The sequence below is a fragment of the Python bivittatus genome, unplaced genomic scaffold, assembly GCF_059951505.1.
Source record: "Python bivittatus isolate LINGU-HERP-01145 unplaced genomic scaffold, Pbiv_v1 ctg000980_np1212, whole genome shotgun sequence".
NCBI lineage: Eukaryota > Metazoa > Chordata > Lepidosauria > Squamata > Pythonidae > Python > Python bivittatus.
This window is the reverse complement of record NW_028277125.1, coordinates 55,320,808-55,347,596: the sequence shown is the minus strand read 5'-3', so window position 1 is coordinate 55,347,596 and position 26,789 is coordinate 55,320,808. Positions and strand designations below refer to the sequence as shown.

The following is a 26,789-nucleotide window of genomic DNA, read 5'->3' as shown; positions in this document are numbered from 1 at the left end:
GTGTTTTATATTTTTTCAGATGAATATTTAATTCAGTGAAGTATTAGAAAGAAAAGGGAAAGTTCCTATTTCTTTGCAGCTGAACTTGCTTTCACTTTTCTAACGGGCCGATTCCAAGCGTCTTTTCATTTCCCTGTAAGAGATTAACCTGCACTGTAAAACAGTCCATTCCCCCCCACCACCGCCCACCCCCTTCGTTTCACACGACTAAATATTTTGGCTACAGCCTTAGAAAAGAATAGCAACGAGGGAAGAGTGGCCTTGGAAAGGACATTTTGTATCTCTAGGCGAATATAGTAATAATTTTCTGTTAATCTGATGTAGAAGAATTCTCTTTATCTCAGTAATTTGGATTCATTAATAAAGAGTCTAAGGAATCACGGAATTCCTAAACGTGGAACTGCGAATCAACTCACTCCTGCCGGTGCACTTTTATTTCTGCCTAAGTGTGGATGCATAATATGGTAACAATAAATTGCTTTATCCCTGGTACACCCAGGAGAATTCTCCTGAAATCAGGGGACTTCACTAGTTCGGATAGATTGGCGTGCCAACAGATCTAAGTCCTCTTTACTCAAGATATCGCTATAGACAAACAGATACAGCAGAGTGATGGGAACAGGGGTGGGAAGCACGGTTTTGGAAGAGGAGGCTTCAAGGGCCACTTTAAAGCCATGTGTTTTAAAAGTTCCCAAACGGCGGTGATGGTGAAGGATCATTAGCCTGGGGAGTGGAAGAAGTAAAGGCACATCAACTTGCCTCTATCCCCAATTTTAACTTCCTCCAAGAAAGAAATCTCACTGTTTAAATCTCTTCAGCCTGGAGATTTGAGCCCGTTTGGTGTGTTATAGGGAGTCTCAGGCCTTTGGGGAGTTTCCTGTACGCTGGAGGATATTTCCAACCCTTAAGACTGAATAGCGACTCCGAAGGGAGGGGAAAGGCCGGCTGACTTTTTAGCCCCCTTCTCGGTCTAGCTTTGCGGGGAGTTGATTTGAATGGTCTCGGCATCACCTCCAACCAGATCTTGCCTGGCAAGGTCGTCCCCACTCTCCTTCCGCCCTCTTTGGACAGACAGCGCGGAAAGCGGCCTGTCCTGCGGGATCATGCTGCCAAAGGGCCCCAATCAGCGAGTTTTCCTTCTGGGTTTCAAAGGAAAAGTTTGTGGGGCTTTTCTGCCTAGGCCAGAATAAGCATCCCGCTTATTCAACATGCCCAGGAGCCGCTGGCCTTTCCAAAAGAGGCAGGCACTTTGTTGGGAAGGGAGAGGTTTTTAAACAGAACAGGAAGGAAAAGGGACCAGCTGTGGGGGGCTCCATGAAGCCAAACCCTTGTCTGTTACAAATCTTTACAAAAACCTGACAGCAGTCCTGATTCTTTTTTTTGGGGGGGGGGGTCCTATTTTTTTCCAAAGCTTTTCATCCAGTGTGTTGAATTCAGATCCCTTGACACACACACACACACACACACACACACGCCCTGCTCCTTTCCCAGATCAGTTCAAGGCAGAAAAATCAATCCCACACCACAACCACCACCTCAAAATTTCTGGGAAATAAGTAAGTCCACATACATGTGAAAGTCCTCTCTTCCTGCTCTCCTCAGGCACCCGTTGGCTTGGTGGATCAGGCTTCAGCTCACAGGAAGGTCCAGCGGTGGGGGGGGGGCAGAGAGATAATTAAGTGACTTCAGTGCAGACTCAGATTCATTCTCAGATAGGTTGAGGCTGCTCCGAGACCCCTTCCGAAGCATTTTAGTGCCTGGAGCCAGGCTGTCCTATGCAAACAGATCAGAGCCGGGTCTGCTAAGACACAGGAGGGCTTGACCCCTTGGGGAGTGCCTGCTTCTCTGGACAGTCAGGTGGCAGGTTCACTCAGGTGGAGGTGAGAGCAAGCCTTCTCCCATCCTAGCAGTAGCAGGAAAGAAAAAGGGCCCGAGCGGCCTGTGCTCTTCTCCTCACCTGATCCCTGGAGCAGCTTCCCCTTCGATCGGAAGAGGGGCCTTGCTACCCAGCCTGCTTCGGATGCAGCAAGGAATCCTGCATCACCGGCTCCTTGATGGCTTTTGCTGGGTGGGGGATGTTAGCTGCTAGATGGTCCCCAGATAGTCAAAGGAATCGCTCTTCCACAGGGGTATCTCAGGGGTATGCAGGAGGCAGGAGCCCTGGTCCCAGAGAGCCAGGCTTGAAGAATTAGAGCATCCAAGCAAGGGAAGTTCAAGATAAACATGAATGGGATCAGGCCCTGAATGAGATCTCTGGCCAGCGTATCCAGAAAGAAACTTCCAGAGGGTTGCCAAGATGACAACCTGGCAGTGCCCATGAATGACCAGGAGTCGACCTGACTGGGCGCATCTTTTTCTTTCCCTTATTGTCTTCCACTACTAAGAGACTACCTGGATGCAGGTTTGAACAGATCCCTGGATCCCCATCATGTTGTTCCCTTCTTCAGGCCAATTTAAGATCTGGAGCAGGCCAGCCACGTGCTGCCGAATGCTTGGAAGCAGAGGGGAGATTCGTTCATGGGTAGAAACCAGGAATGTGCCTGGTTGTGTGTAGCACTGTAAGTGTGCGTGTTGTGTGGGGATGGGGATGGGACAGACTCCAGAGGCTTGCTTACTTGCTTGTTATATAGGTTCTGGCACTCTGGTCTGGCTCTGCTGGGGTCTGCAGGTCAGGGCGGAATTCCCTCCAGAAAGCACTTCAGCCTGACAGGGGGAATTAAGCACCAGGGGACTCGGTGCACCATAAAGGGGTCAGGGATGGTCTCGGCAACATGACCTGAGTAGAAATGACCCTCTGGAGCCTGGCTGTAAATTAAAAACAAACAAACAAGAATGGCAAACAAAAGCAGAAATGGGGGGGAGGGAGGTCATCATATCTGGATGTTTGTGGATTCTGTCATTTGGGGAAGAGGGTTTGGATTTCAAAAGTTAGTCCCATGAGCTGAAAAGGGGACTGAGCCCAATACACCTTGTCCACGAAGCTGGCTGTGCATTATTCCGAGCACATTTATTTGGAAGTAAGACCTACTGATCTTCATGGAGCTTATTTACAGTGAAATAAGATGATCCTCATCTGATTAAGCTATCAAGATAATTACTCCCCCCCCCCTTTTTTTTTAAAAGCAACATCAGTAAAACTGCATCAAAATATATACCACCCCCAGGCATCTGCATTTGGAAGGCTTTAAGAAGCTAACTCTTTTAATTAGAATCATATTATTGGCCTTAATGCTTTTCCATTCTCTCTATTGCCCCATAAGACAACATATCGGGCCAAGCAGAGGGCCCATAAGGACGAAAGTCCAGCTGGCTAAACTGCAAACTCTTTAAGAATTTAATTAGCAATTTCTAAACCCTTCCTAGGATTACAGCTCCATTGACTGTAGTTAGACATCATCTGCCCCATTTATTAGATGTGTTTAAATCTGTTTTCTGAACTTCTTGTTGTTTTTTCAGTAGGATCAGACTCAGAATGTTCCAAAATGTGGTTCAAAAAAATTTTAGGAATAGAAGTTGCTGCTATTAATGAATCATTCCTCCCTCACACACACCCAGACATATACATTATGAATGGAAATAACACATTTCTATCTTTTTAAATACACAGTATCTATAACACACATTTTAACAGACTGGAAAAAGTAGTATTGCTTTGTAAAACAACAACACCACCAACCAAACCCATAGAGTTATATTTTGAATGACTTTAAAAATAGTTTCCAGGTATTTTTGCAAATGAACTTGGGCTTGCACTGTATCCAAAACGTGGATTCATTATTCAATGCTTTTCTTTAAGAATCCATTGCTGGGTAAAGACACTTTTTAAAACGTCTTTTCTTGCCCATTCATCTTTCATTTTTTAAATAAAATCCTAGGCATGCAGCTCCGCCTAGTGGACAACTTCTGAAAAACCTGAACATAAATCTTTTACATCACATAAATCGAAAACTGACTTCCTGTACTTTCCTCTCTGAAAATGAAGACACTTCTAAATATACTATGTTTTCCACTTCTGAGCTGTTCTTACTTCTAAAGTGTGATATAAACCTGGCATCAAAAATTCTGAATAGTGCAAGAGTTTTACATTTCTTGGTGTTTAATATTTCATCATAATGTGTAATTGTGACTCATTTTCAGTAAAAGATATTTCTAAATTAATAAGTTCATTAGGAAATTGGGTTGGGTACACAAGTAATCTGTCAGACACAGACGATTTCACAAAGTCATTGTGAGAATTTCCAGAATCTTGGCTGGAGAGAAATCATATTCAATATTTTGAATTCAGTTATGAATTCTTAAACCATATACAACTGCTCTCTTCATATTTGTTCCTCTCCTTCCCCATCTTCTTGTATTTCAGATAAGACAGTACCTCAGATTCCCTAATTTTACTGCATTCAAAAGGTATTTGTTTTTGTTTTGCTTTTTGAAAAAAAACCAAGGGAGCTCTAGTACTGATCAGATATCAGCTTTATGATTTGTAAATATTTTCAGTTACTGCAACAATGTATCTTCCACATTTTGACTTGGAAGTTAAAGCTCTGCTTGGATCTGAAATGGCACAAGCAAACAAATTCTCTTTAAAGTCTTTTTTTTAGGCCAAAGGGTTTATATTTGAGTTAGCTTGCTCCCATCCTACAAATGAAACTGGTTTCTTGTCTGGAGCTGTGACCGGTGGCTTTTCCGGTGATCTGTTGTGTTCTGGGATACAGTCTGTTCCTACTCCACAAGCTTGGCCCTTATCTCCTCGTACACTGGTGCTGGGCTCTGAAGGGACCATGTCCTGCATCGCACCCTAAGATTTTGTAGAAAATTGTGCTCCCGGTCTTGACTCAGATGGAATTCAGGGATGCTCTTCCAAAGTGTGTGACTTGCTGGGTAAGCATGTGGCAATGTTTCCTGCTCACTTCCTCAAGTCTGGGGTGCAGATATAGACTATTAAGACCTCATGAACTTGCAGTCAGGATTTTGCTCCTAGATTTTGGTCAGCTACTCCATCACACTCTTGGTTTGCCTCTTGTTTCAAGTTTCCAGTTTGTTTCCATACTGGTTTTGCCTTTGATTTTGCATTCCCATGGCCTGATTGTTTTTCTCACATCTCCCACTTTGCAGGCCCAGCTTTTCCACCCCTTCACTTCAGTTTTTCTTTTGCAAGGAAGCTCAACAACCCCCCTTCTTTCCAGGAGCACCAGCAGCTAGCTTTCTGGGCAAATGCATGAAATTGTTGCAATTAAAATTGTGAGCATTGACATTGCTTTCAAACTGAGATTAGCTCATTCCCATTTAAACATTCTCTTCAGTAAATTGATCTAATTAAGCATTTGGAAACTTATTTAAAAAGTTTCTAGTCCTTGTGGTTGAATGTTTTTGTTTGGGCTTTTCATTCTTTCTTTGCAGCAAGTGGCATAGGCTTGGAATAAGGGGAACTAGAGAGTTGTTTTGTCTTTTCCTTATCTTTACTGGATTATGGACTGACCCAGTGTCTTTTTACTAATGATTACAGCCTAGAGGTGCTGACCCTTTCCCCTGCTCAGAGACTGAGCCTATATACATTGCACCAAATCTTTCCCTTTTCTCTCCAGAAACCCTCATCATTATTCACAAAGAAGCCTATGTACAGTATTAGGAAAATGTATACAATTCTGTGTATGCAGGATTTAAAGTTTGCATTGTTCAGTTGTTTAGAGAAAACAGCACTCTCAAGTTGAGTTCCATTCCCATTGACTGCATTCATAAGAAATAGTCATAACATTCTGAAGCAGTCCCCCATCCAAATATTAAGTAGGACCACTTCTGCTCAGCTTCTGACATCTGCTAAGTTTGGCTGGGTGGGGTACCTACAAAGACACCCTCATGATCCTAACAAAGCCTCATTATGTTTCTCTCTCTCTCTCTCTCTCTCTCTCTCTCTCTCTCTCTCTCTCTCTCTCTCTCTCTCTCCTTACTCTGCTGCTATGTTCTGCAGCACAATAATATTGTCCCACCTTACCATATAGTTATAATGTTTTTTGCAATCATGGACACCATATGCTTATAATCCCCTCTGAAGCCTTTTTATCTGACCAGCTCTGATGATCCAAGGCACTGACAGTTCTGGATCAAGCAACTGCAAAGAGGTGAGGCCAATGCAAAGAGTTGAGGCCTCCTGCCTTCCTGCTGTTCATTCCATAAAGACTCCAGAAGAGGTTCTGCAGGTTCCATAAAGGCCCCAGAAGTGTTCTCCCAATTGAGTTCTCACTTGTATCTTCTTCTGGCCATAGGAGTGTCAAGCAACCATGGGCCCTCAGCTCAGGACTGACAGGTCCTATGGGTTTCTCTGCAGGAATATATCTCATCCTGGCTCATTTAGTAGTAGCCATACAATCTGATTACTTCCATGGCAATCTTGCCCCAAATCCATTCTGGTGCTCTATACCCACATTGACAAGCAGAAGGAGCTATTTGGATGGGATCTTCCAAGTTGATGTCTCTCTTCATCTTCCAAGAGTTTTGCTTCATTCCAGAAGCTTGATCAACCTAGAGGAGATTTGTGTTTACCTTTCCCCTCCCTCCCTCCCTCCCTCCCTCCCTCCCTCCCTCCAGTGTGGGAAACCCACATAGAGCCCGAGGGCCTTGTCTGCACAAGCCAACAAATGTGCAAGCCACCAAATGAGGAATGTCAGTTTGTAAGCTGAGGTCATACAATACCCTAGACTGAACTAAAACAGGCTGTATAGTTGGTGGTTCATCCCCCAGCCATTGCCTTTGCATGTTTTATGAACTAGGCCATCAAATTAAGCCATCATTTGGCATGGCATATGATGAATGCAGTGTGTGTTTTAACCCAGTTTGGGGTGTGCCAACTGGACCCACCAGTTCACTGAAGTGGCATTTCATCGATGGTTCTCAACCTCTGCACTGAATTTGGGGAGCTTCAGGCCTTCCAGAAAGCTGTTGTTCCCCCACGCGTCTCCAGCGTGAGTGAATGGCCTTGGATGTGACAGGTTACATATAGCAAGGGACCCCCCTGTGAAACTTGATTCAGTATTTAAAATGATAGGATGGATTAATTTATCCTTTGAGGCTGGAAAACTGATCAGTTCCAACGTCACCCGCAAAGATGTTTCAGCATTGCAGGGTCCCCAGAGGCTCTGTTGACCCATTTTGTCAATGGACAAAAAGAAGCAGAGAGAGATGATAGGGACAGAAAATTGCAATGAGAAGAAAGGGGGCGGGAGGCTTAAAGGAAACATTTCTCAGAGTTTTAAAGTGGGCCTGCTCCCCTTTCTACGGCGGCATTTTTATGCCTTCTCTTCTCCATTTCCAGTCACCTCCTACGCAAACTTTTGGGAGGAGACAGGCAGACGGAAGGAAGGAAGCCCCGACATATGCAGATGATATAAGTCAACCCAGCTTCTGAAGCAGAGGTTCAATATTAGCAAATTAAAGAGCCATTTAAGAAACTAACTAATATCTGGCTTTAAATCGTGCCTGGTTCAAAGGCTTCCACTGCCTCGCATGCCGTTACAACAGCCAGGCACTGAAGGAAACGCCGGACTCCCTCCCTCCTTCCCTCCACCCAGGACGCGGGGGTTTCCCAGGTGAGGAGGCCTGATGAGCCCCCGCGGGTGCAGCACATTCCTGCGAAGCAGCCCTTCCAGACCTCGGGAATGAGAAACTTGGCATAGGGGCCAGATAAACGCGGGAACCCAGCCCGTTCCTCACAGGTTAAAACTGCTGACCTTTTCAAGAGAGGGTGTCCAAGAAAAAGAAAAAAGACACACGGGTTGGGTTGAAGGTTGTTGAGGAACCAGTTTATAGCAAACCGAGGCGTCCAAGAAACAGCCCGCTTTGGTCTGAGTTGCCCCCCACCCCGACCTTTCCTGTCGGTTTTTAATGGAGAGGTTTACTCTATTTCTAAAGAAAAACGCGTGAACGAGGAAATAAAGAGACATAACGTTAGGATCAGGACCGAAAAAGCTGGGTGTGTTCTAGTCTGTCGATTTCTCTGGCCGTAAATTTAGATCGAGAGCCGCATTCCTGCTAGCCGCTATATTTATATGACTCCCTAACCCCGAGGTCCTTGAAGCAGGAGCGAAGCAGAGAGAGCAGAATCAGAATCCGGAGGTGGGCGGGGGGGGGATCCCATCTCAGGAAGAATGGATTGTGTGCCAGGATACAGAGGGCACTTGGCGTTTGCGTTGTGAATAGGCTGTATTGCCTGTGAAGGTCCCCCCAGCCTACTTTGCTAGATGGAAAGATGAACCGCTGCTGGTGTGTGTTGGCTTGTAGTGGCTGAACTGGCTGCGTGGATGGAATCACTCAAAGAGGCTGAAGACAACTCCAACTTTTCTGGGACTGTGGAAAGAAATACCTTCTAACCCAATTCCCTTTTTATTTGTCCCAGGCGAAATAAATAAATAAACAAATAAAACACAAGCAGAGAAACCCCTTTGCTTGTTTGCAAACTTTTTGCCCGCCACGGCCAAGTCAGGTTAACACGGAGAAAGTAAGTCTGCAGAACAATTTTCGAAGAAAGAGGGTTTAGGATTCAGCGCAGCCTAATTTGCCGTGACTTTCAAAAGAGATCTGACTCCTGAAACGGTGTTCATTTTTTCAGAATAATTTCCCAGAGCTTATTGCCCCAATCCTATTGTATCATTTCAAACTAATACAGTCTTACAACGTTTCCTTCTCCGTTCCTCAAATTCAAGCGCAAACCTCTTTATCGCGTAGAGCCTTTGAGGGTCGCCCCCCTCCCGGAGAAAAACCATTGGCGGAAATGTCAGTGTGTTTAGAACAGCCACACTTCTCGTTCCTCTGAATGGGGGAACAGTAAGATCAGCTGCTTCCTGGGTTGTCGATCTTACGCTTGCCCGCTGGTGTAAAGATTTCAATCCCACCCGGCGCCCGGTGCGTCCAGCTTCTCTTCGGGAACTCAGGAGCCGCTCCAATTGCAATATTTAGGTAGGAACCTTCTACCTGAACCTTAGTTTGGACTTAATTTCAGCCTGATGAATTCAGCCCCACGCTGGTGGGGCTTGTAGGAGGAGGAGTCCAAAACATCTGGGGCTCGCACCAGATTGTCTCGCTTAAGGTACGGGAAGCGGAGGGGAGGGGGCGGCCGAATCATCTTGGAATCTAAGGACGACGAACATTCCTAAATTCAGCTAAGATGAGGAGACGAAGCCTGGAGCCTCCAAGATAAGATTTCTCGTTTGTTCTCTGCAGGCTCAGTCAGTCTTCCGGGGGGACTGCTTAGCAGAAGGAGACCGCCGGCAACATTGACTGGTTGTCGCTTGGGATTCAGCAAACGCAACCAGCAAGTCTTTCTTGTTATTACTTTCTGAAGGCTTTTTTTTTTTTTTTTTTGCGTGTGGAGGGAGGGTGACCACTTTTCAAGTTGGGCAGCGATGTCTTGAAACTGTTCTGGTGTTAGTTTCGGAGTGTTTGTCACACCTTCCCAAAATGTCTGAAATAATCCGCTGTTGATTCAGTCCCCGCGGCCATGAACATGAGAAACCAAGGAGGGGGGGGAGACCCCAGGCGCTTCAGGCGATCCGGAATGCAGCCGGAGTCATGGGCCTTGCCTTCCTTGGCCTGGCTTGGCCTGGGTGGTTTTTAAACCCTTCTCCAAACCAGGGAAAGCGGGAGTCCGGGCGCTTTTTCTCAGACTAGCACCTGCCGTCAATCAGATGGACACCCGAGTGGCAGCAGTAGTTTCAACAAGGTTTTTTTTTTTTAGATTTTTTTATCCTGCCTTTATTATTTTTATAAATAACTCAAGGCGCCGAACATACCTAATACTCCTTTCTCCTCCAATTTTTCCCACAACAACCACCCTGTGAGGTGAGTTGGGCTGAGAGTGACTGGCTCAAAATCATTCAGCTGGCTTTCACGCCTCAAACTCACAGTCTCCTGGTTTCTAGCCTGGTGCCTTAACTACCAGACCAAACTCTGTTTGTTGCATCCATGTCCAGAAATCTGACACAGGCTGCTAACTGCGGAATAGACAGTGTGCTTCAAGTGGATGTGTTTGTTCTGTCAGTCCCCACATTTGCTGGAACAGGATATTTGGTTTTTGAGGGGCGAGGGAAGAGTTTAGGTGTGCAGGTGCACACGGACCTCAATTCACTTCCTTCCTTTGGCACAGACATACATGCCTATTGGGACCAGTTCTATTGTAAAGAGCTGAGAGAAAAGGAGGCCTTGTGGATAATATTCCATGTGCCTTCTGTGGCGACCTCTTAAAGTTAACATTTCAAAAGTCAAAATTAATATATAAACAAACTACTTTTTTAAAAAATAAGTGCTCTCTGGGTGTCTCTGTCATTCTTTGTAGACCGACAGATGCAAAAACACACAGTGAGGTTGATTGTACTAGTTTAAAAAAACAAGATGGTATAAGCCCATGTAGTCATTTGTTTTCAATTATAAAAGAGCATTTGCTGGAAATGGAATAGTTAATTTTGTCAGCATGTGGGGGGAGGGGCTGCTGGGCCATCCAAAAATGCTGAGTTGCGAGGCTCAAATTGGAGTCACTGAAATGAAGGACTTGCAATTCTTGGCCTTAACTCCTTGCAGGCAGCAATCGAGTCACACTGTTGGAACTAGAATACTAATACAATACTTGCATGGAGGGCCATTCCGCTTTTTAACCCAACATTGTTCTCTATATCTATCTGTCTGTCTGTCTATCTGTCTATCTGTCTGTCGTCTATGTTCATAAGAGACCTCCTTTGTTGGGAGTAAAACGATTTCATAATACTGGCGTCACATCCGGTACTAGAAATAAACAAAGCTGAGGGAGAAAAAATGTCAGGCAGAGATTTAATGAAGCAATTTTTGGATCCTTAAAAGTGTAATCAGTTAACCATAGCATAATGGTGTATGTTTAGTGGGTAGCTATATCAATCAAATAAAGTAAACAAATAAATAAATAAGCAAGTAAGCTCTTCATTGTTTTTACTGCAATGAATTAATGAGGCCATTGAAGCAGCAGTACTAAAGTTTCCTTAACTACATGGACACATCAATTTAATTTTCTTGGCAACAGTGCAGAAGTTTGCTATTGCCTCCCTCTGAAATTCTTTTTTTTTTTTTTAATTTCCTGTCTAGCATTCAGTCCTGCTATTTCAAAGTAGTCTCCCATCAGCTAAGAAAATGCAAAGATTTAATTGAGCAAGTTTTCAAAACAGTTTTTAGAAGGAAAAAAAACACAAGACAACATTTTGATTCCAAAGACAAGGTAGTGGAATAATAGGCATTCAAATGAGATGGACAGATTCATCATCACAATCACTGGGACTTACTTCCAAGGAAAGCACAGGGGAGAGGGGGAAGGTCAGGGAGAGGAAGAAGGAAAATGCAACGGGGAAGAAAAAAAATCAATATTTACACACTTTCCCCTTTGGAGAAGAGGGAGCCATGTGAGCCATCATACGGTAACAGTGTTATGTACACAAACCACACAGTCACAGACATAACTAACTCACTCTTCCCATGCATTACAAAAGATCCCTCACCGTACTCCCTTTCTGCTCCTCTAGTTCTGGCAACTCCCCAAAGACCTAAGACCTCCTTTCTTACTCACTTCTTTTCTATGCAAAATATTCACACAAAGATAAAGTGAGGAAGGGGGAAACACATTCAGACTTGCAAGATTCTGTTACTATGGCTGTTACCATAAAAGTAGTCCTCACCTATGTGGCATTTAGTCCGGTCTACCTTGTTGGGCTGGCACCTGGAAAGACTCTAAGTGGCACTTGATAGCTTTTCTCGAGATATTAAAACTGAGACTGGGTGGCCAACTGTGAGGTATGCTCTGGTTAATTTTTGTATTCCATGTCCTGCATAAAGCGGAGGATTAACTGGATGATCTCCGGTGTACCTTCTTCTATGGCTCTCTTGATCTATAAATGTACATTATCAAGTGCTGCAGAAAAAGTACTTGCAGGTAGAAGGGAACACATTACTTTTTTGTGGATTATGAGAGACTGCCTCTCATTAGGACTGGTTGGACAAGCTGTACGTTTATTGCTGACTGGAAACCCCTTATGGACTTTTTGCATGAAACAGAAAAAAAATGAACCGATGATTTACGGTTTTGATGATTAGACAGCATAGATTATAGAAAGAAGAGAGTTATGTTGTAACTACAAAATAAGAGGTAAATTTATAATTATACTTAAAACTGCTGTAAAGAAGGTCGGAAGCCATGTCTTTGTATCTTTTTTCTTTCTTTTCTATTTTTCTTCTTTCTATATTTTCTAAAGAGTCCCTCCTTGTGGGGGAGTTGGGTGGTGATATAAATTTGATTTATAAACAAACAAACAAACAAATAAATTTTTCTTTTGATTTTTTTTCTTTTCTTGTGCTTTTAGCTTTCTCTTTGATTTCTTTCTTTTTCTTTTTCTTTTCCTTACTTTATATTAGTTTGTATTAGTTTTTATCTCCCTTTTAAAAATCATACATGTATGTATGTATGTATGACTAGTTGGATAAGCTCAGCTTCATGTTCTATCAACATCTAAGTTATGCCTGACTGTACAACAGGATACAATCCTCTGACAACCCACAGTGGAACTCCCTTTGGAAGAAGGCCCGCTTTGCTCCCTTCCTGATAGCCGATGGCTGGCTTGCAAAGACTTGCCTTTTGGCAATCATTTTGGCTGTTAAGTTGCCGATGCGTTATGCTCTCCCTGGTTGAAATGTTGATCAGTTCTTGCCTTGTGGTTTCATACTTTGGGTTTATGCTGTTTAAGCTGTCTTGAGAGGTGAGATATAAATAATTATCTCTAAAGATAGCTTTAAAAAAGAGAGTTGGTTCAAAGCTTTGAAAAATAGCCTACTGACACAATATCTTCAGAATACAATACATGTCTGAATGCCACTTCACTTGAAAATGCCCAGTAGCATATCAGAGATGACCAGGTTACAATTTTTCCCCAGTGTTCTAGATTTTGATGAGCAGAGGCTTTTTTTGGGTAATTGTATGAAGAGCATTCAAACAGGTGACACGTCTGCTTGTATAAAGGACGTTTCACGTGGGTGGTGAATTAGAGTTCCATGAGGAATCACAGGCCAAATCATCTAGTTCCTGCACCGTGCAAAGATTTCCATAACCTTCAATCTTATTTCCCTCCCTTTTGAAAAGAACTATAAAAGGGGAACAATAATTTTAGAAAAATCAACTGTACCTGACAACTAGCAACATTTATCACAAGACTATCTGGGTCCAAAAATGATAGCCTATATTCTTTCTGAAAACTTTAAAAAAATGAAATGTACAAACTGTCGAAAATGAAAGGCAGCGTCGTATAACAAAACAAACTAGTTAAAAACAAAAAATTCCTCCCTCTCATTAGGTCTGGAAATACATATAAATACTTTTGTAGTACTAAGGAGGGATACAGCTTTTTAAACATCCCTATTCAATCCTTTTTTTCCAAAATGCATTTGTATAGATGAAGGAAATGTATTAGGAATTATTTTGCTGACTGAACTAAAAAAGGGAGATCAAATGTGAACAAGAAACTATTTATTTAAAGAATGCTTCTAGGCTGTTCGCTGTTAAGTTGGTTCTTTAGCCACTGCTATTCCCCACACTTTTACATTTTTAAATACCATTGATCCAAATTAAAATGTACTTTAGTTTTCCAGTGTTTTGTTTCTGGCAACAACAAAAATGGCTGAAATAAACAAAAATGGCTGAAACAAATTGAGATCTCTCATTCTCTCTCTCTCTCTCTCTGTATATGTATTTATGAAGTTATTACTGTGCTGAAGACATAGTGGTAACAACTGTGAATGGTAAAGCTGAAAGTAGCCATGATTGATGGCATATGTGCTGGGAGTTTCAGCAATGAAAGTCCAGATTGCATAACTGCATGGTGACATTATTTCTTAATTAGCCTGAACTGATCATGTCTGTGGCAAAAAGATGATGTGAATTGGCTTGTTAGGTGGTGGCTGTCCCTTAAAAAGTTCTGAGCTCACCACATTTCTGCTGCTGACTTTTGCTCTCATCTTCTTGAATTATAATTGGTTGCTAATTATTAGTCTGATGGGCAAATGTTAAAATAAAAATGGGGAGTTTTTCTCTTCTAAGAATTCTAAACTGAATTGCATGGGGTATATTCTCAGACTGGCCCCAGGGAATTCTGGTATGGGGGAGGGAGACATTAATGCAACTATTAAAATTTAGACTTTGGGCTTTGTGGTCTTATGGGAATCTTCCTTAGATGGCTTTGTGTTCAGCTGTGCCAGTCCACGTTTATACATTCATGACTTGTGTGTTTTCTTCCTCTTAATTGTTAAAAATTAAAATTCTGAACATGTGCAGTTTCATATTTTAGACAGCATTAGATAAAAGGACTATAACGACTACAGGAATAAAATACAGTGGTACCTCGGGATACGAACGCCTCTACTAACGAACATTTCGGGTTACGACCAGCTTCAGCAGGAAAATTTTACCTCGGGCTAAGAACTTGCCTCTACTTACGAACCGGATCCGTGGCCATTTTCCCTGCTGTCACGCAGTCGCGGCTTCCTGTGGGCGAGGTCGCGGTAGCAAGGAGATGTTCAGTGAGGCTCATGGTGTGTTTTGCGGTGTTTTGTGAAGGTTTTTGGTGTGCGTGTTAGCATGGCTCCAAAGAAAATGCAGAGCAGGCTTGGCGGGAGTCAGGCTCTGAAGAGGAAATTGCCTCGGGTTGCGACCAAATTCGGGCGGAGGGCGGAACGGATTAACCGGATTTACATTGAACCCTATGGGAAACTTTACCTCGACTTGAGACCAACTCGAGTTGCAACCAGAGTCACGGAACGGATTAAGTTCGTATCCCGAGGTACCACTGTAGTTGTTTCTGTTGTCCTCATTCTAAACACTGACGTGGGGATAAGTTCCATTTTGCTTCAGAAAAAGGGATAATATGTTTTACAGGTGATGTAAAAATGAGCATGAACAGAGAGCCACTCCCAGTAGGTGGAAGAATGGGAGGTATACACCTATTACTGGTCATTCAAGGGGCCCAGGGTAATAACGCCACTGAATTTTGGTGCCCAAATCCAGCCACAGCTGTACTATTGAAGAAGAGAAGAGGCAGCATTAACTTTACCAGCTGTCAAGAGAAATGGAATAATCTGTGCCAAGACTTCATGAGCATGTCTCCATGTTTCCTCAATGGAAGCCTCTGTGACAAATGTTGCTCGTATGTATATGTATAGTTGTGTTTTTTTTCTACAACAATTGTTCCTTTTTTATAGTTTTTTGGAAAGGAGGAAGATAGAAATAAAGAGTGTAAAAACTTAGGAAACTAAGCACTAACCCCAGAAAATGAAAGATAATGATAATTATTTGGAGATAATGATTTTTTTTTTAATTTGAGCAAGGTAGCATTCAACATAAAAAAAAAAGAAACTTCATAATCATAGTACTTAGTTGTATCTAATATCTGGAGGTCATATCACAGTAAAAAGTGCTCGCTTCTAGATCCTTTTTCCTTTCTTAGAATTTTGCTCTGACATATTCAATTTCAGTGCAACCATCTCTAATGCATTCCATATTTCTAGGTCCCCACTTACTATGTCTATTTTATTATTTCATACGATCAAGCATTGTCTTTGGCTTAAGCATCTGAGTACCCACAAATACAAAAAGGATTTGCTTGTGTATATCCAGGGGGTGGGGAGAAAGCACACAGCTGTAGGAGTTATTTGTAAAGATCAAACATTTTTCTCTAAAACTGATAGGGTGAACACAGAGTTAGGTCTGTGAAATGATCATCACTATAATTTTTGAGATTCTGTTCATTATAATTCAAATGTGTATTGATGTTTTAGCTTCAATGCAAACTCTCAATAACTGAACGGAATTCAAGTAAAAAAACTGGAACACCATATCCGACTAGTAATCCGTGGGAAAGAGGAGTGTTCAGATAATTCAGGTAGCATAGGATAGGTCTTGTGGTTTGTGTACATACCTTTATAATTACAAACCAAGTCTAATCCCTGGAAACAACAGCTTGGATTTGTAGCGGGATGAGAATAAAATGGGACAGGGATTGGTTGATTCAAATTATGGGTCAAGGAATGTTAATTGGTTTGTGGGAATGGCTTGGAATACACCAAACCATTGGATGCATTTTTGGACCAAACAATTAGTTACACATGGTTTACCTGTATGAATAGACAAACATGATTTGCAAGGATAGAAAGGCATGAATGATATTGGTTTCTTTTTCTTTTTTTCTTGTCTCATGCCTTTAATTTTCCTTGCTCACTTTTTTTTACTACTTTACTGCTCTTTGCATAAAGTTGCTTACCCTTAAAGGGACTAGCTCAGTGGGTATGTATTCATATCTATAAAATTAGGTGTCCAAGATGAATGTTATAGCATTGGTATTCATTCATTCATTCATTCATTCATTCATTCATTCATTCATTCATTCATTCATTCATTCAATGTATATGGCCCCCCATCTCAAATTCATGACTCTGGGTGGCTAACAACAGTTAAAAACACCATCAGAACATATAAAACAACAACATAATCAGCAACGAAGGTAAAGACAAAACCACCATCAACAAATCAACATTGCCATTGCACAGGTTCTGCCACACATCTGAATCCCCAAGTCCAGTGACAAAGCCATATCTTTGAGGACTTGTAAAAGGCCAGCAGGGTCGAGGCCAATCTATCCTCTTGGGGAATGATGTTCCAAAGGGCAGGTCAGAAAAGGCTCTCTTCCTGGGCCCTGCCAAATGGCTGTCTCTAACAGACAAGCCCAGGAGCATGGCTTCCCTGTCAGACCGGGGATGGGTAGACATAATCGGGGAGAGGCAGTACCTCAAATAACCTGGTCCCATGCCATGAAGGGTTTTATAGGTCACTACCAGCACCTGGAATTGGTAACTATACTGGCAACCAGTGCAGCTCACAGAGCAGAGGTGTAACATGTGCTGACTGAGGAGCACACATACCGTAACTTTCTGTGTGGCTGCATTCTGTATCAGCTGTAGCCTCCCAGTGTTCTTCAAGGGCAGCCCCATGTAAAGTGCATTGCCATAGCCCATGTTAAGAGACAGGTGTAAAATAGGCAGATAAGCTTGGAGCAGTATGAATTAAGTTAAGCAGAGAAGAGTATTTTCAGGGCAAAAAAAGCTCTATGATTTTGCATTTCAAGCTAGATATTGTACTGCTTGTTCATGACAAGTGGAGAAATGAATCCAATGTGAATATGCCAACAGTAATCTCTACCATTGGACATTGACTATAGCTATAATATCTCTCCAAGTTCTTTCTAAACATTAATGACTATCCATGCAAAATTTCTTTTCCACCTCCATTAGAAGCTTTGGGGCAAATCTGCCCATTACTATAAATCCCATGTTTTACGTTGTCCACTTTTTGCTTCAGAAAGAGCAAAAATCAGTTTAAGCCCTAAATATCTCTTTTATGTTCAGTGCTAAGACATCTGATTATTTGCTTATTTTGATGTGAGTCCAACAATCTTTTCATAGAGTTTTAATTGACATCATGAACTTATGTTTACATCTAAGCCAAAAGTCTTTCTAGACTTAAAAAAATCTATAAAAGATTCATCTTCCATTTTCTATCCTCAGTTTCAGAGATAGGGAGCCTTCAGCCCACAGCTGTAATCTGACCTACCAGGCTGGCTCATCCCACTGTGCAGGTGAAAACAAAGCTCCTCTTCATCCTCTGCCACTTTTCCCAGGTTTCATCTTCTCCAAGATCTCCAGAGCTGCACTGAAGGAAAAGATACCACATGGATGGGAGTGCCACAACCATAGTTGAAGATTGTGTTCCTAGAAAGAGGTTGCTGTTAAAATCCCTGTGTCCCTTTCTGATTACCTAACTCTTGAGATTATTTGAAAAATATAGGTTGCTTTGAGATATCGCTCTCAGTGGGGCTTGAGTTTTGATTTCCCCAAGCATAGAACACAGAGAGAATGAGCAGGAACATACTGAACAGTCCAACTATGAAACCATTAAAGCATTATACTTTAAATAATCTCTTTGTACATATAAACTCTCCTGGAAGTAGTAGTAGTAGTAGTAATTCATTGAGTAGTCTTACAACCATATCAAAGAAAAATAAAGGTAAAATACAGATGTGGTAAATACAAAGAATCATCAAATAAATACATCACTTTTACATGATACCTTGATCTGTTAAATATAATGGTTCTTAGCTGAACTGTCTTGTGTATAAACTTGGCAGTTCTGCTCACAATGTATGTATATGTTAGAGCCCAGGAGGAAATAGGACAATCTATGATTCAGGTCCCAGTGGGCTGTTCTTTTAAGTAGAGGGGTTAAATATCTAAGCCTAAAAGGGCATAGATTTGACCATCAAACAAAACATGAGCAATATCTTAGATGGCTAGGGCACTGAATATACAATGTCCTCTCATGATATGGCAGGTGATGGAAGTACCCATGTTTGGCCAGTGAGTCCAACAACTCAAATCTTGCTCTAGAATACGCCCTTCTTAGGAATTGTTTCAAATTCATTGACAGGTATTTTTTGAATTGGAACATAGTTTTGTTCTTAGCCAGCCAATTTAAAGATCTGGTTTTTGCCAATAATTCCATGTCTGTTTGGGGACTGATGTCTAGGACTTTCTGTTTAAAAATTTCCTTTGCCTGGGAGGCATTTCAGAGTAAATATTGGGTGGAAAACTCATGTTGTGAAATAACTTTGGTAAGTCGGCTTACCCAGGAGGTGGGTTGAGCCATACTTATCTGTTCAGCTAAACATGTTTTGGGTAGCCTATCAGGGTCCATTGAATGGATCCTCTGCCAATAGGTAAAGAATTTAATTATTGAGTGGCTGTGTATGAAGTGGATACCAGTTTCTGTTCTGACCGAGGGGCTGATGTGTTCTTGTCAGTTCCCAGTATGCTTCTTAAGAAATGTGTCTGGACTTGTTCAAGTGAGGTAACTTTTGTAAGGCCCCACAATTCCGCATCACAGGTCAGCATTGGGACTATTTTTGCCCTAAATACTTTCAATATGGGGGTCAAGGTACCTCGGTAATTATAATTAAATAGTTTATATAATCTTTTGGTACTTGCCTCAGCTCTCACCAAGCTTCTTTTAAAATGACCCACAACACTGTGTTGGTAAAACCCAGTCCTAAATAGGTAGAAGAATTCACTTGTTCAATAGGCTCCCCATTCAACTGCCAGTTATATTTCACACTTTTTTGATAAATACTATCACTTTAGATTTTGTTTTACTGATGGTTAAAGAATTGAGAATGCAGTAGGTATTTAGCTTTCTCAACAGTCTTCTCAGGCCTATTTGAGAATGTACCATTAGAACCATATCATCAGCATATAAAAGAATATTAATAAATGTATCATGGATATTTGGTATATGAATGTCTGAAGCATACAGGAATTCTGGACTATTGTTGACACAGAGGTTAAAAAGCATTGGGGTTAGAATACAAGCCTGTCTAAAACTTTTATAGGTAGGTATACTCTTAGTTAGAGAACCATTTACATCCATACAGACTTTCAAGTGGGTGTATCATACTTCCTGAGGAGGACTCTTCATCCAAAGAAGGAGAGGAAGAAGTAGAGAATCATATTCAAAAGATCACAATTTCCATATGAAGAAAGTTTGCAAACACCAACTAATACAGATGCTGTACCTTCAAGTTCTAAAGGAGAAAATGCTTGAAAATGTAGGCTGTGAAGTACTTACCACTACTAAGTTTTGAAGCAGAAGTTTTACAAGATCAGCTTATGTCCATATTATATAAAGACCTCATTTTCCTAAGAAGTCTATAATGGTGGAAAAGGTGGGGAGAAAGAGAAGAGGAAGACAACCAGTAGCAAGATAGATAGGTGCCAGGTTGGGGACAAACCACTGGGGACAAACCATCCTCATAATAATCAGTCAATCAATTATAAGGGTAGAGGCTGTCTTCTCTTAGATCTTACCACCTTAGTACACAGAGAATTGTTGCTTAGTTCTTCTTGTTTAAGTAATAATATTTTCTTAACAGACCTTAATATCATTGCATGGTTTAATTTGTTGATCATGTAGCATTTTCTCTAGTATCTCTATTCTTAGAAGTTCATGTGGGAAAGGTTCAGAGTCTTAAGACCAGCTCTTCTATTTCTCCCTCTTCTATTTCTGGGAATGTTATGGGAAAAACAGAAGGAGAGATGTGCATCTCAGAATTGGCCATTTATTTTATGAGCTAAAATGAAGTTGAGAGGGATTTTAAGTCAGTTCAGAACTCCCTCTTTTGTTTTGAATCCCTCTCTCAGTTCTGAAACTTGGTAATATATGTTCTACATGTAAGTAACAACTTGTACCTGAGGACTGAGCTTTAATTTATTTTTACAGTGTCGAGCCAACCCTCTTTTCAAAACAAGCTGCGTGTCTTTCACTGAATAAAAATACACAACCAGCAATGTATACAGTGAAAGTCTACTTCTCTCTCTCTCTCTACATCTAATTTGATACTCTGTATCCAAAAAGAAAAAAAATTCTCCCAAGAAATTTACTATTAAATGGATTGTGAATAATAGTAGGGAGGAAGGAAAGAAATATGCATCGAAGACCTATATGTTGATTCAAGTTTGATATCAAAAGTTGGCTCTTCCTCCTTTTTTCAGATATGCTTCTGATGGTTTCACTGTGTAAACCAGTCCTGAGACTGATAACATGTAATTTGCCAAAGGTCACCTAATGACCATACGGCTGGGCACTTCATTAAACTGAGATTAGAGTTCAGTTCCATCTACAGGTTATCATTGTTGCCCTTGTTATCCTTAGCCCAAACAATTACCCATATGTGTAGAAGTGGTTTTAAGATAATTCTAAATATTCTGTTTTCTTTTTCTTGGCAAACTAATTTGATAGAAAACTTATCCAATTGGTTGATTTGTGTTCTGGCAGAACACAAATATAAACATCCATTGCCTCCAAAAATGTTTTGGCCGTCTGAAGATATGAAATGTGTTACAGGTATGGGGAAAAAATTACAGACCAATTCCCCCAGGCTCTAACCCCTTAATTTCTGGAAGGATGAATAGCTCCACAGGTTTCAAAGGGATGGGACAGCAGGTAAGTTCTGTTTTAATTTATTTATTTGTCATTGCAATCAACTGGACTCTCAGTGGTTTACAGTAATTAAGAGCCTGAACAAGCAGTTCTAATTAAAACATTCACAGTAAACAAACTCCATAAAACCATAATAAATAGCATCAATCAGTCATGGGCATCTCATCAGTCTCCAAAAGACCTCAAAAAACAATTTGGTTTTTAATAATTTCTGGAATGCTAGTAATGTAGGGGCCAGCCTGATTTCTAAAGGGAAGCAATTCCACAGTACAGGTCCCACAACCAACAAACTACAAGCTTGGGGAGTCACCAGTACTTTTTTCCTGAGATCCTTTGGTTGGGCAGATCAATTCTGTTTGGAGAAAGTGGTCCTGCAAGTACTTGAGTGCCAAGCCATATAGGGCTTTAATGGTAATAATCAGTACTTTGAATTGCACCTGGAAGCTAAAAGGAAGCCAGTACAGGGCCCTGAACAATGTCTGGGCACCATATTCTGGTCTAGCTGGAACTTCCAGATGGTCTTCAAAGGCAACTCTAAGTACAGTGCACTGAAATACTCTGATCAAGTACTGATGAGGGCATGAATCACTATTGCAAGTTCCTCCTGCCCAACACAGGACCACAATCAGATCATTATAGTAGCCAGGTATTTAGTTCTAATATTTCCTGGTCTATTAAGGAAATATTAGAACTTGTTAAGACAATATATAGTCATTAGAGAAGTGTAGGTATTCAATCATCATAGAGTCAAACAATGAAATTTTAGTATGTAGTATGCCAATAGTTGGGTGGAAGACATTGGTGAGAGGTACAGTTGCATTTTTGCCTGATTTCAAAAGATTCCTAAGGGCATCTGGCTGGTCACTGTAGAAATAGGATGCTATAATAGCAAGAACTTTGGTCTGATTCAGCATAACTTTTCCTATATTCTTATTTCTTTAAAAAGTGTTTCTCTCTTTTTTTTAATTAATCATTTTTATATAAAAAAGGCAGAAAGAAAAAAATAAAAACAATATAAAGATATAATATCAGTAAGTGAACAAAGTATACCTTTGTAACATCAAAATAGTGTCATGATACTTGAGAAAAGCTACATAAACTGAATGTGAATTGTCAGAGGAAGAATTTCTACTATAGGGATGCTCCACTTGATTGAGAAAGGACAATTTTCAAAGGAAAATAGGCAGTCCCATTGGTGCATCTAGTCCTAGAACACCCATGAGCATTAAATTTTTAGTTTTTCAACTTTTAAGAGGATGTTGTTCATTCTACAGGTAGTCCTCATTTAGCGACTGCTTCATTTGGCAACTGTTTGCAGTTATGATGGTGATGAAAAAGTAACTTTGTGACCAATCCTCACATTTACAACCTTTGCAGGTCTGTAAAGCAAAGGAAAGCTGAAGTAAGTTCGTAAGCACAGTCATTGTGTCACTTAGCAACTGCTTCACTTAATGACCAAGTTGCTGGTCCCAATTGTGGTTGCTAAATGAGGACTACCTGTATATAAAAATTAAGGGAATGTAAGGTCTAAATATACTAGTATCCGAGTTATTATTTACTACTGTGCATAAGCCAATCTCCCATTATCCATGTATTTATTAAAAAAAAAAAGTCAGCATATGATATTCCATGTCTCCTCCTTCCTCTCCCTTCTTTGGAAATTTTGGGAGAAATACAGGCATGCTTGTGCACTCAATACTTCTAAAAGTTAAAGAGAAAAAGTGCCTGTATCACTTAGTAAGGGAGAGAAAAAATAACGTTGTTTCTTTGATGAGAAAAAGGGAGAGTGAGTAAGCAAGAGAGAGAATGAAAAACAAAATGAGAAAAACTGGTTGTTGGAAAACGTCAAAGTGTGGGTATGGGCCTCTAGAATGTTCCTTTCCAAGGATGTTCCTTTCCAAGGATGTTCTAAACCACTGACTGTAAGCATGCTAAACCGGATGGATGGATGGATGGATGGATGGATGGAAGGAAGGAAGGAAGGAAGGAAGGAAGGAAGGAAGGAAGGAAGGAAGGAAGGAAGGAAGGAAGGGGTTAGCTAAGTGTGTGTGCAGACACATGTGCTCATAGGTGCTTCTCATGATAGAAACTAAATTCTGTGTAATTTAGGGATGGCTTTGACATCAATTACCTTAACAATTAGCAGGCAAAAGTTGTCAGCAACATCAAAAATAAGAATAAAATTATTCAAATCTACTGAGAAACCACTTCCCCACCCATTTAGTTTGTGGAAAAGTGATGATAAAGAAATGTATTGGGTAAATGTAGAGAGAGTGTGCAAATAAGCATTCCATTTGCATCTAACTCAACAGAAAGTCTGAATTCCAATATCTTTATGAAAAAAAATTACAGTGTTAAAAAACAAAAGCATAGGTACATGTTACTGACTTGGAAAAAACACTGTTCCCTGATGTGAATGTTGTATTACTCTGCTGTCTTGTTATTATTTTATTTTTTACAAGTGTGGCACAGTATTGTTTTCTTAGTGATTTTACTGTTTCTTCATTGTTCAATGACCAAATAACTATGTCTAATTTCAACTATACAATTATCACACTGAAAAGAAAGAAAGATTGGTAACACATGGAGCTAATGATAAATCAGCCATAACATCCCCCACCCATTATAGAATAGTAGACACAATCTTGGCATTTCTTTTTAATGGCCAAAGGTTTCGGCAGTTGTTTACTCATTTTCTTCTGAAGACATTCTGAAAAAGAGTATTCCATTTTGCAGAGCATACAAGTATTCAGGACATAGTCACATCTTCCAAATTACATGGTTGGGATGGACTTGATCTCAAATTCCTTTTATCCAACTCCATCCTCATTTCCTCATAATAAGCCATCATATTTGGTTTCTCATCCACATTTCTTGTATACTTCAAGAATATGGCTATCTATTTCAGGTTTCCTATATTTATATGTTACAAAGTGGGTGGTGAGTTGCTCATTTTAGTCCACTATGATATTGCATTCAACAGAATATTTATAATGTTTCCAAGATCCTTTCCAACCTTATGATTCTATGAAATCCTGATAATATTTTTTATAATGCAATTGCATTTCATAATTAACCGGTACTACAAATCTTATTAATCAGTAAAACAAAGATACATAGGGAATGAGGTATAATCCCTTGTTATCCATCATTCATGAATAGGCCAAAAGGTTCAATGATATGTATTATAGAATGCACAGCTCTTATGAATGAAGTAGCTCAGCTTTCAAAATAATTATCATTATTAATGTTGATCATTATTTTTTACAAGGTGGCCAGAATAACCACATATATTTTATTAGAGTCCTCAGCTAGAAATTAGACTTCATTAAGAGTCTTAAAAAAGAAAAAGAATATATCCATTCTTTTAAAAAACTGAAAGATAATTTTTGACCAATTTTAGGAAAATCTCCTTATAAGCATCGGATCAATATTATATGAATTGCATAAAATGTAGCACAAAATATAGAAGAAAGTGGAAAGTTATGGCTTTCATATTTTTTTTTCTATTCAATTCATTCTATATATATATTCAGACGTACTTCTATTCCACTTTCTCCGCACACACAAACACACAGACACACACATATTATTTCAGGGTCACTGTGACTTCAAGGAACAAAGAGTAGGCATTGATCTGATCCTTGCAGTCCAGAAACTCTACAAATGACCACCAGATATTATGGTGATAGTATGCTGCTCTGCAGATCAACTGATTCAAAAATTATAGCACCACATGCTATTTAAATGAAGGGAAAAAACCCCTCCAAGTATAAGGATCAGGCAGCTGCATAAATCACAAGGTGCTTTTTGTGGGTGTGCAGTTCTTAAGAGCATTTGAACAGTTGCAGGCCTTCCCTGTTGCCATTCTAAAGGGTTCAGTACCTACTCGGGCAGCATCTGACTGAAATTTAAGTATTAAGCAGCAATACCAACTTTTTTTTCCATTTTAAACAGCCTCTGCACCTTGAGGACATGTTAGCCACCAAAAAGACACTGACAGCAGAGGAGGAAGAAGCTGTGGTGGAAGAGGAACTGCCACCAATACTGCCAAGTAGGAGCATGTGGAAGCCAGAGGGGGTTGTGTGAGAAAGCAGTTGAGGAATAGGCCCCTCAGAACCCTATAGCCAAGAGTCTTATCACTCCTCTTAGCATCCCAGCAGCCTACTACTAGTAGGAACACTGCTGGCAGTAGACTTATCCCACAGAACTCTTACCAGCCAATAGATTTGGGGCTCATTCCTCTAACCAGAGAATGCCCCTTGGCATGTAAAATGAAAACCTTGATAAACATGGAAAAAGTGTTCTGCATACCCTCCTGAAACTCTTTTAGAGTTCTGCCAACTTATATTAGTTATGATTTATTCTAAATACTATTCACATTCGTGTCTTATTTTAATCTCTACTAACTGAAATCTTCCATTTCATTGTTTTGAACAGAATCTTCAACTCAATCATTTTTGTAGTGTTTGCAAGGTGTTCCTTGGGCTTGATCCTAACTAAGAGCACAGTGATCAACCTGATAGGGAGTCATTCACATCTTCAGCCCTTGTAAGGATTTTTAAAAATTAAATATAGTTATCATAGATTTGGGTTAGATAGGCTTGTGCAGAGAAGACAGTTAGCTTACTTGCCCCACTATTTTCCTGTTTTGAATTGGGAGAGCTCAAACCAGATTACAGGTAGTCCTCTACTTACAACCACAATTGGGACCAGAACTTCCATCACTAAGTGATGTGGTCATTAAGTGAGTCATGCCCAATTTTACAACCTTTTTTGCCATGGTTGTTAAGCAAATCACCGCAGTCATTAAGCAAATCCGGCTTCCCCATTGACTTTGCTTGTTGGAAGCCCCCTGGGAACATCGCAAATAGCGATCATGTGACCCCGGGATGCTGCAACCATCCTAAATACATACCAGTTGCCAAGCACCCAAATTTTGATCATGTGACCACTGGGATACTGTGATGGTCATAAGTGTGAGGACTGGTTGTAAGTAATTTTTTTCAGTGCCATCATAATTTTGAATGGTCATTAAATGAATGGTCATAAGTCAACAACTACCTGTACCTCTTTCTGCAGATATGCAGTATGTGAGAGTCAGCTCAAATTAGAAAGTGATAGGTGCAAAGAGTTAACCATGTAGTCCATGTACTATAGTCCTTTCTGTCATACCTTCTCTTAAATTAGGCTGGCAATTAGAATAAGTCTAGAAAATGCTATTTTCTCAGTGGATATGGTCTTCCACAGTAACATGCAGAAAAATTGCATTTCCCATGTCTACTTGTATTTGCATACTTCAGACTCTGAAGTTTTGTTCTTGTTTTTTGTTTTAAAAAGCTGCCAGTTAAGGGAGTGGCTGAAGTGTAGCTTCATCAAGTGGGAGAATGGACATTTCTGGGTTATTCCAAGACCCAGATTTTAATTTCAGGCAGAAGAATTATGGAGTCCTAATGTTCATCTTATATCTGAAGTGAGTATTAGAAGTCCTTGAAGCTTGAATTTCAAAGCAGACAATATGTGTTTGAGATATCTATAGTTTTCATTAAGATAAAATGAGCAAGTACTGTATATATTAGGTCTTGGCTCAGTATGCCTATACCATGCTGAGATCTTGGGATACCTCTCATTTCCTGCTGCGAGAGATGTCTGCCATGTGAGAAATAATGCCTTGCACATCCAATCTGTTATAAAATACAGA

General features: G+C 40.6%; 1 long non-coding RNA gene across 6 annotated transcripts in view; it reads left to right on the top strand.

Annotated features, from left to right (window-relative positions):
• LOC112540177 (uncharacterized) overlaps positions 1 to 26,789 on the top strand; it is an 82,024-nt gene that overhangs the window by 2,052 nt on the left and 53,183 nt on the right. The window contains exons 1-4 of one of the 6 annotated variants that reach the window (XR_015794482.1): positions 20,587 to 21,091; positions 25,046 to 25,142; positions 25,529 to 25,639; positions 26,429 to 26,561. The exons of 1 other annotated variant lie outside the window; for it this stretch is intronic. This is a non-coding gene — a long non-coding RNA (uncharacterized LOC112540177). 4 more of the 6 variants (XR_015794481.1, XR_015794484.1, XR_015794483.1 and 1 more) reach the window with 4 other exon arrangements.